The 11,299-nt window shown below is 40.4% G+C and overlaps 1 pseudogene; it reads left to right on the top strand.

The window, feature by feature from the left end:
* Nucleotides 1-4,233: 4,233 nt before the first annotated feature.
* Nucleotides 4,234-11,030, top strand: LOC118650618 (annotated as a pseudogene).
* The last annotated feature ends 269 nt before the right edge of the window (nt 11,031-11,299 follow it).

Genomic DNA, 11,299 nt, shown 5'->3' with positions numbered 1-11,299 from the left:
TAATAAAAAATTTAAAAAAAGAACAAAACCCCCTAGTGGTCCTTTAAAAAACAAACTAACAAACCTTTTATAGGGGGATAAAACACATACACACCAAAACACGTTTCTCTCTCTCTCTCTCTCTCTCCTGTTAGCATTTGAGTGAGGCAAGTTTTCATAGGGAAACTTGAATCCACTCCAGTTTTTATTTTAAGAATCAATTATTTCACAAACTTTAACATTTTACAAAATACTACGAACCTAAGTACATGGCTTGATGAATTATTGTACATGTATACGCTTGTGTCATCGCCACATAGATCAAGGTATAGAAAATTTCCAGTACCTCTAAAGATTCCCTACCGATTCTTCCCAGTCGGCACCCCAACACCACTATTCTCACTTCTAACATCATTGACTAGTTTTGCCTGTTCTTAAATTTTGTATAGTGAAAGCATACATATATTCTTTTAAATCTGGCTTCTTTCATTCAACTAATAAGATTCATCATGTTGTTGTATGTTCCAGTAGTTTGTTCTTTCTTATTGCTGTGTAGCATTCTATTTTTTTTAAGTATGCCTTCATTGATTTCAGAGAGAGGAATGGAGAGGGAGAGAGAGAGATAGAAACATCAATGATGAGAGAAAATCATTGATTAGTTGCCTCCTGCAGGCCCCCTACTGGAACCGCCCCATGACCTCCTGGTTCATGGGTCGATGCTCAGTTACTGAGCCACACTGGCCAGGCTCTATTTTATGCATACATCACAGTTTATTTATTCTTCTATTGATGGGCATTGAGTCATTTCCACTTTGGCTAATATGAATAAAGCTATGATGAATATTCTTATTTATGCACATTCTTTGTGGACATATATACTCATTTTTCTTGCATAAATTTCCAGAACGAATTGCTATCATGGCATCTGCTGCATTTAGATTTAGCAAAAAATGCTAAATTGATATACAAAGTGGTTACATACCATTTTAAACTCCCATCAGCAATGTATAAGAACCTCAGTTGTAGTGATATTTTGTTGTGATTTAATTTGCATTTACCTAATGAGTAATGATGCTGAACACCTTTTCACGTGCTTATTGGATGTTTGGATATCTTGTTTTGTGAAATGCCTGTTCAAGCCTTATGCACACTTTTAGCTGAGTTGTTCTTTTTGTTATTGTTGTTGTTGCTCTTGTTAATCCTCACCAGAGGGTATTTTTCCATTGATTTTTAGAGAGAGTGGAAGGGAGAGGTAGAGACAGAGAGAAACATCGATGTGAGAGAGAGAGACACATCAATTGGTTGCCTCCCATATGAGCCCTGACCAGGGCCGGGGAGTGAGCCTGCAACCAAGGTACAGGCCCTTGACTGGAGTCAAACCCAGGACCTTTCAGTCCCAGGCCAACACTCTATCCACTGAGCCAAACTAGCCAGGGCTCATTTTTTTTCTTATAGATTTTTAGAAGTTATTTATTTATTTATTTATTAAATAATTAAATCTTTATTGTTCAGATTATTACAGTTGTTCCTCTTTTTTTCCCCCATAGCTCCCCTCCACCCGGTTCCCACCCGCCCTCTGCCCTCACCGCGCCCCCGCCACTGTCCTCATCCATAGGTGCATGATTTTTGTCCAGTCTCTTCCCACATTCCCCCCACCCCATTCCCCCCAAGAATAGTTAGTCCGCTCCCTTTCTATGCCCCTGATTCTATTATAATCACCAGTTTATTCTGTTCATCAGATTATTTATTCACTTGATTTTAGAAGTTATTTATGTATTCTGAACATATCCTTTGTCAGAAATATGTATTGGGAGTATGTTCTCCCAATGTGTAATTTGCCTTTTTATTCTATTAATGGTATCTTTTCTTTTTTTTTTTTTTTAATATATTTCATTGATTTTTTACAGAGAGGAAGGGAGAGGGATAGAGAGTCAGAAACATCTATGAGAGAGAAACATTGATCAGCTGCCTCCTGCACACTCCCCACTGGGGCTGTGCCCACAACCAAGGTACATGCCCTTGACCTGAATCGAACCTGGGACCCTTGAGTCCGCAGGCCAATGCTCTAATTAATGGTATCTTTTAATGAAATAATGTTATTGAAGACCAACTTATCAAGGTTTTTCTTTTTATAGTAATGATTTCTGAGTCCTGGGTAAAAAAAAATTGTTGCCTATCCCAATGTCATGGTACCAGTCAAGTGGGTTTTAACTAGAGAAGCACAACAGCTAGATAATATATAATTGTATTAAGAGCTTTATTGAAAGGAAATGTCTTATGTAATTGGGGGGGGACCTGCTAGACAAGTTCGAAATCTGTAGCACAGGCTGTCAGAAAGGGCATGATAGAACTCTTGGCATGGGTTGAACCTGCTATATGCAGGCAAAATTTCTTCATCAGGAAAGCCTCAGCTTTGCTCTTTTTTTTTTTTTTTAATTAAATCTTTATTGTTCAGATTATTACATTTGTTCCTCTTTTTTCCCCCCATAACTCCCCTCCTCCCAGTTCCCGTCCCACCCTCCGCCCTCACTCCCCACCCACTGTCCTCATCCATAGGTGCACGATTTTTGTCCAGTCTCTTCCCGCATCTCCCACACCCCTTCCCCCCCCAAGAATAGTCAGTCCATTCCCTTTCTATGTCCCTGATTCTATTATAATCACCAGTTCATTCTGTTCATCAGATTATTTATTCACTTGATTCTTAGATTCACTTGTTGATAGATGCATATTTGTTGTTCATAATTTGTATCTTTACCTTTTTCTTCCTCTTCCTCTTCTTAAAGGATACCTTTCAGCATTTCATATAATCCTGGTTTGGTGGTGAAAACCTATTTGAAGAAATAATGACAGAAAACTTCCCCCACCTGGGGAAAGAAATGGACTTACAGGTCCAAGAAGCACGGAGAACCCCAAACAAAAGGAATCCAAAGAGGACCACACCAAGACACATCATAATTAAAATGCCAAGAGCAAAAGACAAAGAGAGAATCTTAAAAGCAGCAAGAGAAAGAAACTCAGTTACCTACAAGGGAATACCCATACGACTGTCAGCTGATTTCTCAACAGAAACTTTGCAGGCCAGAAGGGAATGGCAAGAAATATTCAAAGTGATGAATACCAAGAACCTACAACCAAGATTACTTTATCCAGCAAAGCTATCATTCAGAATTGAAGGTCAGATAAAGAGCTTCACAGATAAGGAAAAGCTTTGCTCTTAAGGCCTTCCTTCCACTGATTGAATCAGACCTAGCTCAATTTTGTAGGACAGTGGTCGGCAAACCGAGGCTCACGAGCCACATGCGGATCTTTGGCCCCTTGAGTGTGGCTCTTCCACAAAATACCACGTGGGGGCGCACACGTACAGTGCGATTGAAACTTCGTGGCCCATGCACAGAAGTCGGTTTTTGGCCTGGGAGAGTCTATTTTGAAGAAGTGGTGTTAGAAGAAGTGGGGGGTGTCAGTCGGTGGGGCGATGGGAGACGCGCCGCTGCAGGCGGGCCGCGGGATACGTGTGCGCGATTCATGTACGAGTTGAGTGAGCCAGTCAGCAGTCTCATTGTGCAGTGGTTAGTGCTAGTTGCGTCCACAAATCGCGTGTGGGTGACAAAAGTAACTACTCGAAGCATAAAGTTACCTGTATTTTTCCAACCAGCTGCAAATCCTACAGGTATTTTTGTCATCAATTTAAGAATTGTAATTATTTTGTGTTGGTGGCTTTATTATTATAAAATGAAACATTTTTTTAGGTGCCCTGTTTGACATGGCTACAAAGAAGAAGCAAAGAAAAACGGAAGACGAAAACCGTGAATGTAAAGTTGAATGGACCGAGACTTTGGCGTTTATTCAAAACTTAAATGGCCTGACCTGTCTTATTTGTCAGGAAAAATTGGCGCATAACAAGAAATCAAATTTGGAGAGACACTTTACAACTAAACACATGTCATTTAGTACTAAATATCCTGTTGGTGATGCAAGGAAGAAAGCAGTTGAGGAACTTCAGAAGAGTCAAGAAAAATCAAGTCTGTATTTAATTACTGGATGCAATCTTCCAACAATGTTAATATTGCAAGTTTTGTGGTTAGTCAAGAGATTGCTAAGAGAGGAAAACCATACACAGACGACAAATACATAAAAAGTTGTTTTATAAATGCATCCGAAGAGCTATTTCGGGATTTTAAGAACAAAGCAGATATTCTAAAAAAAATTAAAGAGTTACCATTGTCTGCTAAAACAGTGAAAGATAGAACAGTCAAAATGTCTTCGAATATAACCAACCAACAAGTCGAAGATCTTAAATTGGTTTCAGCTTTATCAATAGCAGTTGACGACGAGTCTTGTGACATAAATGATACAGTGCAAGTTTCACTTTTTGTATGGTTTATTTCATCTACAGGTCCTAAAGAAGAACTTTTAGGATTATTGCCACTCAAAGGTCAAACACGTGGAGAGGATATAGCAAATGCTGTAATTGAGTGCATTGAAAAATATCATATTCCACTCAATAAAGTTGTCTCAATTTCAACAGACGGGTTGAAAAGTATGACCGGCGTAAGAAACGGGTTTGTTGCTATTTTGAAAGAAAAAAATTAATCATGAGATACTTACTTACCATTGCATCATTCATCAAGAAGCGCTTTGTGCACAGACATTTCCAAAAGAATTTTGCAAAGTTATGGAATTGGTGATTAAGATTATCAACTCCATTATAGCTAAAGCTCTTAATCATCACCAATTTGAAGAATTTTTAGTTGAAATGGAGAGTGAGTACGCAGATCTGCTGCATAACAAGGTACGTTGGTTATCAAGAGGAAACGTTTTGAAACGTTTCGCTTCCTTATTAACAGAAATTAAAGCATTTCTCCTTGAGAAGGGCATTCACTAACCAGAACTAACGAACCATCAGTGGATCCAAAATTTTATTTCATGGTAGACGTTATGTCTCATCTAAATCAGCTTAATCGTAAACTACAGGGGAAAGGAAGCACAATTTTTTTGATGTTAGAAGAAGTTATTTCATTCAAAAACAAATTATCTTTTTGCTCAAGATTTTGAAAGAGAATCTTTGATTCACTTTCCAAGCCTGTTGAAACATCGCCAAGAAAATAATTCTGATATTGACATTTGCTATTTCAAAACAACACTTTTAAATATGAGGGAAGCTTTTCTCAACAGGTTTCAGGAATTCAGAAACAGCAAAGCGACATTAGCCTTTGTTTAAAAACCTCTCAATGCTACTGTAACAGAATTAAATTCTTCTCACTTTAATATTGACATAGGAAACTTTGAAATGCAATTGCTGGATTTAAAAAACAAAGAACTGTGGAGCTCGAAATTTGAACGTCTTTGTGCTGATATAGAAATATTGGAGAAAAACAAATGTGAACTTAGTTCCCAGCACAAGTGGTCTGCTTTGAAAGACCTGGAGAAGGAAGATTTGTTAATTTTTAACACCTGGAATAGTATTCCTGACTCATGTAATCAACTGAAAAAACTAGCATTTGCTGTTCTTTTCTTATTCGGGTCTACATATTTATGCGAACAATCATTTTCAAGCATGAACCTTATCAAGAGTAAATTGAGAAGTTGTCTTATTGATGAGAACCTGGAATCATGCCTAAAATTAAAAACAAAACAAAAAAAACCCCAAAAAATAAAAACACACAAAAAAATTAAAAACAACAACATACAAACCTGACCTACCCAAACTTTCCAAGGAGATGCAAGGCCATTGTTCACATTAGTGTTTGTCAGTCATTGTCATGATTTAATTTTATGGATATTGTAAGGTAAATTATAAGAAATTTAGGAGAACCAAGATGGCGGCATAGGTAAACACCGGAGATTGCTGCCTCGCACAACCACTTCAAAAATACAACTAAAAAACGGAACGGACATCACCCAGAACCACAGGAAGGCTGGCTTAGGGAAAATTCTTCAACTAGAAGGAAAGAGAACAGCATACCGAGACTCAGAGGAGGCGCAGTGCGGAAAATACAAAGGTGCGGAGGTGCGCGCGGAGTGGGCTGGCAGCTGAGGGCGCGGTTGTCCTTTTCAATCGGGAGGAAGTCTCAGGCTCTGAGCTCCAGTTCTGGGCGAGTCTCTAGGGACCCAGACTCAAACGGGAGAAGTGGGACTGTCTGGCATCGGTCGGCACTCGAGGGCAGCTTTCTCTCCGAGGTTTGCAGTGGTTGCTGGGACTCTGAGAGGCAGAGCCTCTGGGGACAGGACTGAGAGCAGCCATAACTGCTCCCTCCGCCTGCCCTGTTGATCCCGTGTGACCCGCCCCGCCCAAGCCCTGCACAGAGCCATTTGCCGGATAGCCTCAGGCAAAGGCTAGATTAGCACCTCCCCAGAGGACAGAAGTTTTCCCACTGCAGACACAGCTGACTCTCACAGCCAGTTGGCTCGGAGGTCAAATCCCCCCAGTATTAACTACAACAATCAAGGCTTAACTACAACAAGACTGCGCACAAAGACCACTAGGGGGTGCACCAAGAAAGCATAAAAAATGCGGAGACTGCCGAAACCGGTTTGGCTCAGTGGATAGAGCGTCGGCCTGCGGACTGAAGGGTCCCAGGTTCGATTCCGGTCAAGGGCATGTACCTGGGTTGCGGGCATATCCCCAGTAGGAGATGTGCAGGAGGCAGCTGATCGGTGTTTCTCTCTCATCGATATTTCTAACTCTCTATCTCTCTCCCTTCGTCTCTGTAAAAAATCAATAAAATATATTTAAAAAAAAAAAAATGCGGAGACAAAGAAACAGGACAAAATTGTCAATGGAAGATATAGAGTTCAGAACCACAATTTTAAGGTCTCTCAAGAACTATCTAGAAGCCGCCGATAAACTTAATGAGATCTACAAGAAATCTAATGAGACCCTCAATGTTATGATAAAGAACCAACTAGAAATTAAGCATACACGGACTGAAATAAAGAATACTATACAGACTCCCAACAGCAGACCAGAGGAGCGCAAGAATCAAGTCAAAGATTTGAAATGCGAAGAAGCAAAAAACACCCAACTGGAAAAGCAAAATGAAAAAAGAATCCGAAAATACGAAGATAGTGTAAGGAGCCTCTGGGACAGCTTCAAGCGTACCAACATCAGAATTATAAGGGTGCCAGAAGATGAGAGAGAGCAAGATATTGAAAACCTATTTGAAGAAATAATGACAGAAAACTTCCCCCACCTGGCGAAAGAAATAGACTTACAAGTCCAGGAAGCGCAGAGAACCCCAAACAAAAGGAATCCAAAGAGGACCACACCAAGACACATCATAATTAAAATGCCAAGAGCAAAAGACAAAGAGAGAATCTTAAAAGCAGCAAGAGAAAGACAGTCAGTTACCTACAAGGGAGTACCCATACGACTGTCAGCTGATTTCTCAACAGAAACCATGCAGGCCAGAAGGGAATGGCAAGGAATATTCAAAGTGATGAATACCAAGAACCTACAACCAAGATTACTTTATCCAGCAAAGCTATCATTCAGAACGGAAGGTCAGATAAAGAGCTTCACAGATAAGGAAAAGCTAAAGGAGTTCATCACCACCAAACCAGTATTATATGAAATGCTGAAAGGTATCCTTTAAGAAGAGGAAGAAGAAGAAAAAGGTAAAGATACAAATTATGAACAACAAATACGCATCTATCAACAAGTGAATCTAAGAATCAAGTGAATAAATAATCTGATGAACAGAATGAACTGGTGATTATAATAGAATCAGGGACATAGAAAGGGAATGGACTGACTATTCTTGGGGGGGAAAGGGGTGTGGGAGATGCGGGAAGAGACTGGACAAAAATCGTGCACCTATGGATGAGGACAGTGGGTGGGGAGTGAGGGCGGAGGGTGGGGTGGGAACTGGGAGGAGGGGAGTTATGGGGGGAAAAAGAGGAACAAATGTAATAATCTGAACAATAAAGATTTAATAATAAAAAAATTGTAAGGAATTTCATTTTATCAATAAATATCGTTATTAAGCATGATATCAAGTTTTATTCAACGTACCTATAGTTTAACTAAGACTTAAAACTTTAAGTAAAGTTTATTAAGTTAATTTTAGGGAACATTGTGGAAAGAAGATGTAGTGTCGAGGATTGAGAAAGGTATGTTGAGATGGTTTGGACATATAGAGAGGATGAATGAAAGGCGATAGACGAAACAAGCATACAAGACGAGTGTGGATGGGAGAGTTGGAAGGGGTTGACCTCAGTGAACTTACCTCAATCAGATTGAGGATGTTTTTAGCAAAGGCCAGCTTAGGAGTACCCTAATTAAATTAATAACAATGTACCTACCTATATAGTTTAAGTTTAAAAAATGTGGCTCTCAAAAGACATTTCAATCGTTGTACTGTTGATATTTGGCTCTGTTGACTAATGAGTTTGCCAACCACTGGGCTAGGATGATTGAATGTGGGAAATACATAAATGCACAGACCCTGTGATGGGAGTTACTATAAACAGTACAAGGAATGGACAGAGGGGGTGTGTGGCTATAGAGAAGAGGTCTATTGAGAGAATAAACCAAACAGATCACCCAGGTTTGGACTATGTGGGGTTTTCAGCCATGGTCCAGTAAGTCACTCTCTCCCAAGGGAAACAAGTGAATAGAGAGAGATTTACACCAGACAATGGCAACAGCTGAACATTTTAATTCTCTAGGGTGCTATATCTCAGAAGAGCATAGGGCAGGAATTCTTGTTCCAACCAGAGTCTGGGTCTAACTCGAGGGAAAGTACCCAATAGCTATGAGAAGAAAGACAGTACACAGGTGACACACTAACTTAGCTATGTGACTCTGAGCAAGTCATGTCCCCCTTCTGAACCCCACCTCCTCCTCTAGCCACCAAGAATTTGGGCCCAATACTTCATAAGAATTTGTTGAATCTTTGGAGATAAATAGACTCACTTTCCAGCCATGAGCTTTGTCTAGAGTGGAGCTATTATTTTTCCCCTTTAAAAGGTCTCTTGAGCTCTAACCAGTTTGGCTCAGCGGATAGAGCGTCGGCCTGTAGACTCAAGGGTCCCAGGTTTGATTCCGGTCAGGGGCATGTATCAGGGGCATGTACCTTGGTTGCGGGCACATCCCCAGTATGGAGTGTGCAGGAGGCAGCTGATCGATGTTTCTCTCTCATCCATGTTTCTAACTCTCTATCGCTCTCCCTTCCTCTCTGTAAAAAATCAATAAAATATATTTTTTTTAAAAAAAGGTCTCTTGAAATACAAGAACATCATTTAAAAGTGAGATCTTGCTGTAGAGGGATATGTTCCAGTATTAGATGAGAAGGAGAATAAAACCACATCCATTTAAAATCTGACAGAGGACCAGGGAGAATAAAACCCTCTTGGTTTAATGACAGGACTAAATTGGGTTCTGTTTCAAGTTGCCATTGAGTTTCTGAGTTCTTTAGAAGGAAGATAAAACAATCTCAAAAGGAATGATGTATATAATCGATTAATTTCCAGAGCATTCACAGATGCCATTTATGTTGCAAGTCTTCCTTCCTGAATTGTTTTCAATTTTCAATTGAGGGGTTATTTTAAAGCAAATAGATGAACCCGGTGAAAGGGAGAAAGAGAGTGAGGAGGGAGTGTGGGAAAGAGAGGCTTTGTAATGACTTCCATGTGAGGACAGCCTGGGACCCCTTTCTCCAACCTCATCTCCTTCCATCCTGTCTTTCACTTTATGGTTGGAACACATCATAATTCCCCAACTTGTACACTATTTCAAGCCTCTGGGGTCTTATTTGGACTGCTCTTTGTCCAAGTGGAGTTCTTTATCCCTCCTTTTGGTACGGATTCAAAACCCTCTGAGAGAGAGAGGAGGAGGGAGAGGAGGAGAGAGAGGAGGAGATGGAAAAACTCCCTGCCTTGCATATGGGAGTGCATGGTATCATGGTGTTTGGTGCTGCAGCAGCCATGTTCTAATAAATACTTAGGGTAGTACCCAGAGAATGACAGAAAGCCAACTCAGAGCCCTGCCATCTGTGAGTTCCTTTATTAACCAATTTTCGAATGGCCTATGTTCATGTTTATTGCGTGACATAATTAAATATCCTATTGTTTAAGCCATACTGGGAGATTCCATTACTTGTAGCCATTTGTATGTAGATTTCTTGCCATGACACCAATGCTCTCTAACACATGTGCCATAACTCATATCAGTGCCTTCCATCATCCAGCTCCAGCCTTAATCTGCCTTTCATCTTAGACACTGAAGACCTCCTCCAGCTCTCTTTCTAACTTGCTTTGGCATTTAATAAACTAAATTGGCCCCTACTCCTTAGGTTATTCTGCCCCAAAGTTTCCACCTCAAAACTTTATCCACCTCAATTTTCCTGCTATGCCCATCTTTCCTGTCCACTTTGATTTCTATCTCCCCAACCCCACATATAACAAGCTCCAAATGAAGAGGTAGGCACTAGATTACGATTATGTAGTGTTTGAACTAGAAGTGGTGCATTTTTTGATGCAAACCCACATGAAATGCAATGTTATGAAGGAGCAAAAAGTAAAGCCTTGTGCAGAAGCCAGACTTCAGAGACTGAAGTGGGTATATAGAAGAGTTCAGGGAATATGTTGTCCCAGAGAAACAGAAAGAGGTAGCTGTCTGACAATTTCCAGTTACCATATGGCCTGACTATACTTAGCTGCAATTGAGTTCCTTGGAAGTTCCCTATCTTCTCATAATAAAACTCTTTAAGCCACATTTGTTTCTTGCAAACAAACCACCTACACTGTGATTTTGCAGCCCCAAAAGAGCCCTTATTCTTTCAAGTGTACAATTGTCTCTGTTAAGGAATGTTACCAAGTGTTTGAAAGTTAAGCCAGGTATCTCTCTGTTAAACACGCTTCCAAGTTGTCCACCAATGTCTTCTGCAGATTCTAACCTAAGATTCTGAAAGCCATTTGCAATCCTTCCTCAGGGTAGGTTCCTAAGTTCCTAGAGTTCCCTTTCTTGGAAAGTTAGGGGAAGCATTTAACTCTTCTGTTTTAATTTGGGCTGTTTTCCCCAAAGCAAAGCCTGGGACAAGGCCTTGAATTAAGGAAGGAGCAAGCAGAGTGACACAGGAGAGGAGGAAAAAGTCAGTAAGTGGTGCACTATTTGGCTTATTACAACTACAGGTGACTGGGGCTCAACCCACTGAAAACCCAGGTAGGATGTGTCTTAGAGTCCACCTACTTTTCCCACTATTAGTTGAGGTTGTGACAAGGGGGTTAATTTCCCTGTACTTTTGGGTTATTCTGAAAAAGGGATGGAGCTCTGTGGCTTCAGAAAAACCTCAGAGGCAGATGGCTGAGAAACAGGGGCACA

This window comes from Myotis myotis, unplaced genomic scaffold (assembly GCF_014108235.1).
Source record: "Myotis myotis isolate mMyoMyo1 unplaced genomic scaffold, mMyoMyo1.p scaffold_m19_p_3, whole genome shotgun sequence".
NCBI classification, from domain to species: domain Eukaryota; kingdom Metazoa; phylum Chordata; class Mammalia; order Chiroptera; family Vespertilionidae; genus Myotis; species Myotis myotis.
This window is presented reverse-complemented; position numbering and strand designations above follow the sequence as displayed.